General features: G+C 39.7%; 1 pseudogene across 1 annotated transcript; it reads right to left on the reverse strand.

Annotated features, from left to right (window-relative positions):
* Positions 1-3,698: 3,698 nt before the first annotated feature.
* On the reverse strand, positions 3,699-4,398 carry LOC308506017 (adenylate kinase 2, mitochondrial-like; annotated as a pseudogene). The gene has a single exon. The product of its transcript is annotated as an adenylate kinase 2, mitochondrial-like (transcript).
* Between the last annotated feature and the right edge of the window lie 4,025 nt (positions 4,399-8,423).

The following is an 8,423-nucleotide window of genomic DNA, read 5'->3' on the forward strand; positions in this document are numbered from 1 at the left end:
TTCCTACAAAGTTTTTTTATCTATATTATTGTCAGATTCCAAGAAGGTATCATTGTCCATATATAGATTTTTCTATACAATGTCCCCATTAAAAAACACAGATTGACACACTTGCAATATATTGTATAGTTAATGTTACAACCCATGAAGAACCTTGGTTCCTACCTGTGTCAATGTGTCAAAGGTGATGCATAGATCATTTTTCAGGAGTGAAGTGGACAATTGCTACCACCGTAGGCCAACACCAAATGATGAACTATGTGAAATTTGCCTGTGCCTCCAATCTTATTCTCTTGTCTTTGTTCCAGCTCCTTACAACTAACCACCACTCCACTCTCCCAGCCTTCCAAATATCTGCTCACATATTTGTGCATTGCATGCACATGGAACCCACTATTCTCCAGGGGAGAGTAGCTGCTGTGTGTGGCATAGAGCTTGCATATTGGAGGCACTCAGTGTTGAATAAAGGAACAATAGCACTATTTTTATACACACACACACTCACCTTTCAGGGAGGCATTCCTTTTACAACTTAAGATTCAAGATTCTAATCAAATAACTACACATCCCCTTGTGCGGTTTTGATCTTTCAAATTTTGTGTCTTCTATGAAGATCAAATCTTTTTGTATCTTAAGTATCAAAATAGACTGATCACATAATTTTCATATCACTTTTCTATTTTAAAAAAGGACTCTTGCTTTTGTCACAGTTTGGAATGAGGTATTTATTTAGTGAATATGAGTACAACAGACAGCTAAAGTAATTTGCACCTAACAGAATAAAACCTATTTTTCTTTTATTGCAAGAATTGCTATTGGTGTCTTAAATAAATCCTCCAAAAGACATCTCTTATTGCTGTGATACTTTATTATTATTATTACTATTATTATTATTATTATTATTATTATTATTACCTTTCTGGCACTTTCCTCATTCTATCCTATACTAAAATTAGTCATAATAGTTTATCTCTTCAAATGGATTGTAAATTCCTTGAGGGAAATGACCTCATTTCTACATGATCCTAGAACAGCTATAACAGTACTTATAAGATGGTAATTGCTCAATATATATTGGATAAACATACAAGTAAATAAGTGATTCCTACAGGAACCCTGTGGTGTGTGTGTGTGTGTGTGTGTGTGTGTGTGTGTGTGTATGCATGTGTGTTCTTTTTTCCCTGTATTAAAGCTCAGGTTGAGCATAACAGAATTAAAGACTAAAGCTAAACTATGGGATATGAATAAAATCTATCCACCTTAAGGTTTTTGTAGACAAAGCCAACCGTTATCTCATCTACTCACTGCACCTAGTAAACGGTTACAACCAGCAGCTACAACCAAAAATAGCTTCTGCAAACTCCAGCTGCCATCTCCCTCTTAGCCACCTTGCAATCACCTTGCATTCTTGACTGATGCTCAAACTTCTGGATCATAGCCCACCATCTGGACTTCTGTCTCCTCCAAAGGCATTGTCTGTACTGGGCCACTGCTCAGTTGCTAATTAGTAACACAACTAGAGCAAAATGTCCTACTCAGGATCGTAGAAAAAAAATTTTTTTTTTCCCAACAGCTATATTGCCAAATATCCTTCATTCCAAACTCCATCCTAATTCAATTCTCCATTTAACAATATATTATTTTTGCATTAAGAATAAATTTTGTTAGAGGTTTGCCCAGAGAAATAGTCCTTCTCTACATTTTTAGAAATTTCAGTTTCAAAACGGACACATTGGAAGAGAAACAAAATCATTGAGTGGTTAAGGTCGGGGCTGGAAAGTTCCAGGCTTGCCAACCGGGCCCAGTCAGCTGCCTGCAACTTTCCACACCTCAGCGAGTTCCCCTCATAAAAGGTTTACAGCTCAAGTCAGGCTGGCTGCAGACAGAGTAAACCAACAAAGTACAAAAAAGTGAGGGAAAAACAGTGTGAGACCAATTAAAACAAATTGGTAATGAAAGCAACAGCTGGATGTCAACATGTTCTGCTCTGTTAATGGCATGTCAACGGGGTGATTTTTAGAGAAACCGGTGTTGTCTGAAGGAAAAGAGAGACCAGCACCCTAATGGGACTGAACAGGCCTGTACCTCACTAGAGGCATTCCTGCCCACTCACTTGGGAAGGCCACCTGTGCAGATGAAAACCTGTACAAGAAACTGTTCCCTCTTCGTAAAGCCTCCCTCTCAACGGTCACCGCAGGGAATAACATCCCTTTCACCTCAGTGCAGAGCTCATTTAACAGATGCTGTTATGCCAGAGAAGGATAGCCAATGCAGCCTGAAAAGCACTGGGATGTCAGATGACCTGGTTCTGAGTCCAGTGCTGTCATTACAACCTTTGTCCCTGCTACAACTCAAACACCTCATCTGTAAAGAAAGGAATAGAATAGCCCTTTTTTTGTCTGCAGGTGTATCTTGAAGATGACACAAGGAAAACACATGTGAACGCAGTTTGGAAATTATTAGGTTGCTGCAAAAGTACTTGCGGTTTTTGCAATTATTTTTAAACCTTTTAAACCGCAGTTAAATTTGCACCAACTTAATACAAATATTGCCCATCAAATAAGGAACTCTTCTTAAATGTCTGGCTGCAGTGTTTTGGAAAACTGGTTTCATAATTGTTCCAGAGCATGTAAAGGTGAGTCAACTGAACCACCTGCTTCCTCTCAAAGCATACGCTCAATGCAGGACCACATCATTAGTGAGAAATTGTATGTCAGATGTAATATCACATGCTGGTTGAGTGCCTATGTGTTAGCTATTTTAATCATTTTGCTCTCATAAAAAGCCTCTGGTGTCACCATTCTACTTTACAGATAAAGAAATTGAGGTTCAGAGAGGTTAAGCAAGTTTCTCAGTCACACCGATATTGCAGAACCAGGAGTTGAATCACAAAGCCTTTGCTTTGAATCACCATGCTACATCCCTGCCTTCATTTTCCCCATTCTAATGTAACAGGATGTTGAAATAGGGTCAAACCCCAACAGCCAACAGCAAAATAATATGTGCCAAGGACCAGGATGGAGCCTGAGGTCATTAGAGTTTCTACCCAAGAAGTCAGCTTTAACTTAAGTGGTCAACTGAAGGAGATACTTCACTCCTTCCTAAGAAGTGAGTTTTTTCAGCTTGCCCACCCTCCCCATGACTCCTGTAAACTTGATTTGCTGAGCCACTACCCCCATGAGCACACCCCATGTCTCTTTCAAATTTGGAGATGATATTTTCATCTCAAGGTGAGGGGAAACAGAGTCTGTAGTTAATCCCTCTCTATCCCAACCTATAGGACAGACAGGATAACAGTGTGATTTCCTGCATTCCTGGGCTGGCAAACCCATGAGGTTTGGAGACAAATACTGAGGATTTAGGGCATGGGCTTTAAAAAATATTGTCACAAGTCCAGAGTAAATAAAAACTTGATTTCTTAGAAATAGTACTGTGTCTCTTTATTTATATTTATACTCTCTATTTTTTAAAAATTAATTACTTATAATTAAGACTCTTACTATACGTGAAAGAAATTGCCTCACTACAAAACTGCTGCTCTTCCGATATTTTTCTTGAGCTCCTCACTACTCTTCACTCTCCACCCCTCCCCTCTGCCCAGCACCTAAGAGCAGAATGGCGGGGGAGGAGGTGGGTGGGGTGTTGTGTGGGGTGGGGGGGGCAGTGATGAGCAATGGTGGATCTCACCTGGCCTGTTACTAGAATGTAGCTTTGGAGAAGGCTGCTGGGATGTCACAAACATGACATTAGGGGTCTGGGACGCGTTGATGGCAGAATGGATCCCCTATTATCTGTAGTACTCCACCAGCCAGATAGTTGGAGTGCGGTCAGCCTCCATGAAGATTTTCAAGGCCTTTTTATTATCACTTGATCAGTGAATGAAAGGTACTCCAGTGATGTCATCTTTCGTGGGCTCCTGTGCGGGGGTTGAACTCCTCGTGGCAGAAACGGCCACGCATGGAGTGAATCAGCCTTTCTGTGCTTCTCCAGATCAGCAGAGTCTGGGATGTGGAATTCAATCACAGAATCAAGCTTCTCTTTCCTCTTCTCCATGAGGTCACCAAGCATTTCTGCCTGCCTCACAGTCTGAGGGAAGCCATCTAGAGGAAAACTATTTTTGTATGGACAGGTGTCCAAATTCTTCCCAATGCACTCCACTACCATTTCATCGATCACCAGTTTCCTGGCATCCACAGTTGCCTTCAGCATTTTTCCCAGCTCTGAGCCAGAAGCCACCATGGCCCTCAGCATGTCGCAGTAGCCAAATGGCAGACACAGACGTTTTGGGCCAATGTGGGTGCGTGGGTACCCTTGCCAATCCCAAAAGGCCCCAGCAGCATGGACTGATGCCTTTAGGACACCCTGGGCTGGTTCAGCCGCGAGCACGTTGGGAGCCATGACTGCCAAAGCCTCTCACTGTTTCAACCCACCTGTACCTGGAGTATACACTTTAATTACTGATCTTGTGACTGACCAGCTATGATCCAGATCTTTTTTGTTTCCTTTTTTTAATTTACTATATGGAGAAACTAGAGAAACTATGAAAACTTCCCATATTTTCATTCAAAGTCAGGAAAGACAAATTCCTATGAGGGAGTTGGAGTTAAAGAGGAAGAAAACATTAAGTTGCTCTATGAATTACTACACCCTTTTAAAATATTCCGTTATGCTTTCCTAAGCCTAGGAGTGGAAAATGGCTAGGGGTTTAAGAAATATTATTGTCAGGGCAGACGTGGAGCATGGTTAGAAACCAGCCACACTTTTCAGAGGGAGAATACTTAGGGGAGGAAAAGGTAGGACCAAGAAGACTCTTCGATCTATGTTGACACATCCCCAGGCCAGTCCAGATACTTTGAAGTTCTCTGTGTGTGGAACTTCTGTCTGGCTCTCAGCCCCCAGCGTCAGGCTCTGATAAAGCAGCCAGCTTGTGTAGTGCTGCCTTAAAAGCCAAGGGCCTTTCAAGTCTCTCTCTGATTCCTTCCTCTTCGCCCCTCTTCCTCCTGTCTTTGGAGTTGTGCTTACTTCTGTGTGATGCCAAGTGTAAAATGGACCGTGCAATCATTTCCCCAGCCAAGAATACATTCTTATAGACCCATATAGTCATGCGTCAGGGATTGCGACAATTGCGGGTCTACAGAATAAAAAGAAAACTAAGCACAAATAAACACTCTACCAGTTTGGTGGAGGGGAACAGGGGATCTAAGCAGCAGATGAGCCAACATTTGCTGGTTTCCTTAGTCTTCCAGGAAATGAGAAATGGATTTATTTGCATGCAAAACCATGGAGAAAATTGAATAAAATTCCTCTACATGTATCTATATCATAGATATACATATATACATATATGTATGTATATATGATACATATGTATCTATACCATATGTATATGATATATATATATATATATATATATATATATATATATATATATAAATATATACATAGACAACTTTAGCCCTAGGTTATAACAGAAGTCCGAAGTTACAATTTATGCACACAACAGTTCATTTCCTCCCATATGGGCAATTCCATAATTAAATAATTGATGATACCAAAAATACAATTTCAAAAACTTTAATAATTCACTAAGATTATAAAACCTCATGAATATCAAGAGACTTAATCTCTCTGAACAGTCAGCCTGCAACTATCCTTGGAACCGAAGCTGTGGGCCAACTGGCAGAAGCCTTTAGCCCTCCTTCCAGATTTTTCTCAGAAGAGGGTATTCTATTGATCTAGTGTTCTTACAGCACAGAATCAACAAATCTCCAAAGTGGGAATGAGAAACTCCATTTATTACCACCTGTTACGTGCATATATCATCCATTATTTGCTTCCTACAGTTAGCCCTATCAGGTTGTCAGTATTATCCCCATTTTACAGATGAGAATATTGGCACTCAGACAGCTAGTGTCATGCTCAGTGATGGCAAAGCTGGAACCAGAACACAGAACCTCTGAATGTCACTACAGAGCAATTACCAGCACCTTACATTGCCTCCCCTCTCATGAGAATTAAAAAGAAAAAATATATATATAAAATTTATGATAAGACCAGAAAATCACATTTCATGTAGAGTCTTTAAGAAAATAAGATAATAAGATAATACATGGACCACTACATTTCAAATCCAAAAAAGTGAATCAATAGTAACTACTTAGAAAAAGAGAAATGTACAAGAAGTATTCAACTCAGTGATGGAGCTCATGACATTGTTTATTGGCAGGTCTAGAGTTTTCATCCCTGAGCATTTTGTCACCACAGTGTTTTTTTCTTTCTCATCAGGTACAATGCCATTATCATTGGATGAAGTTCAAAGTGGGAATCCTTGAAGTTGGGCCGAGCAGAGCTGGTTTCATGGGGGTGCAACCTGTGCAGTCACACAGGGGCCCACATTCAAAAGGGATCTGTGTTTGGTTTAATGTTCTGCTGTCCCTTTCTTGAAATTCTTCATAATTTATCTTTGATCTTATGTGTAGTAAGACAAGGAAGCGTGATTGTGAGCAAAGGAGATAAGTGCAATGTGGGACAAGGAAGCGTGATTGTGAGCAAAGGAGATAAGTGCAATGTGCAGAATGCATGTCTGCTCTGTTCCTTTACTTCCTGTTTGCACAGGACATTGGAGGTGCCCCGGGAACACAGGACTCCAGTGAATTCAGGATTCATGGGAGTTCAGCCAGACTCAACGCAAGTATAAAATAAGCATGTTCCATCTACAACTAACTAAGCAGGGGCCCTGATAGCCCCAAGAGGCTGTGTTTTCCGCTAGAACAGAATTTGCTGCACACTCAGAAAGAAGACGATGATGTTCAAAGACACAGTGCCCAAGGAAACCTATCATATCCTTTCTTACCTTTCAGTCCTGACTCACCAATACGCTAAAGGTAGACAATGTTGGTAGATGCTCATGTGTCAAGTGAAATTAAAAAAATAAATAAATAATGAGTCCTCTTTGTGTACCTATTTCCTCTCACGCAGGATATATGCAGGTCCTGAGAAATATGAATTGTGTGATTTTGGTGATACCACATAATGACTAAATGCTTTTAGATTTGCATTTAAAACTGGCATTGGGCAATATGAAGATGAATGGTAAAATTCATGCTAACTATTTAAAATTTAATTTCCCATACTTAGGATGAAAATTGTATAGTAAGTAGAAGACCCTATGACAAGTCAAGGAAAATAGAGACCATCAAAGGAAGGAAAAAGCTTTTCATTTTAGTACCTGTAATGGCACTTTTTTCCTGCTTTTTGAGCAAAAGCCCTTTTGGGTTTTTTTGCTCTGGGCCCAGCAGATTAAGTAGCTGGCCCAGACCTAGGCAAAGAAGCGTTTTGCAGTCTCCAACATGCAACCAGGTTCCACACCAGCTTGACCTTTAGTGGCCTGGGGGTAGCCACAAGATCTTTAGATCAACTGGGCGGACAAGAACAGAGGACTCAGAAAAGGACATTTAAAGTCACGACCCTAAGTACACGGGATTTACATTCTGTTTCTAGAGCAAAAATATTTTATTTCGGTGCTCCTGTGAAAATAGGATATTAACCTAGGGTATAGCTTACAGCTGAAAGATTTGAATTACACACATTTATCCCATGGTTTCAAAGTACAGGTATTAGGACTTGCCTGAAATATGGGGTTTGGGCTGCAGGGTCTAATGACTTGTGACAGGGAGAGTTGTAACTGGTCTTTGGAATTGGCATATTTTCTATGAGATGGATGGGGAGAGTATACTTGAATGGTTAATAGCATAAACTCAATAAATAGACCCAAGTTCATCTATTTATTGCTAAGTTAAGACAAGATCCAGGTTTACTCAACTGTAAAATAGAGATAAACATCCCTATCTCAAAGAATATCGTGAATATTACAGGACAGTGTCAAACACAATCAATCAATACATAAATATATCAATACATAAATAAATCATATATAAATATATATTTATATATAAATATAAATATATACATATATGTGTGTATATATATAAATATATATATATATATATTTATATATATATGATTTATAGTGTTTGTCTCTTCTCATCTGGAAGTAAATTCCCTCTGAAAGCTCACTCTTACCTTTTGCCTGACCCTTTATTTCCTTAGAAAAACTTCTCTTAGACACTGAGCATAGTATTTTTGTATTTTTCATCTAAAGGTAGGCTTTAGAGCACCCGTCCATTGTAACTTTTAAAAGACAAAGTATCTAAGTCATCACCCTTACTCTACCCTAAAGCCTGGGGCACTATTCTGGGCATCCTGAAATCTCAATGAACGTGTATGGAATAAAGAAATGACCTCTGCTTCTCATCAATTCAAGATACTATGGACAGTTTTAGGTATGAAAGGAGTAGGCGATTTTCCATTTGAACATCTGGAGAAAGGTCAAGAAAAAAACACTGGACTCTCCTATAGCAGCA

The sequence above is a fragment of the Rhinolophus hipposideros genome (assembly GCF_964194185.1).
Source record: "Rhinolophus hipposideros genome assembly, chromosome: 12".
In the NCBI taxonomy this organism is placed as follows: Eukaryota; Metazoa; Chordata; class Mammalia; order Chiroptera; family Rhinolophidae; genus Rhinolophus; species Rhinolophus hipposideros.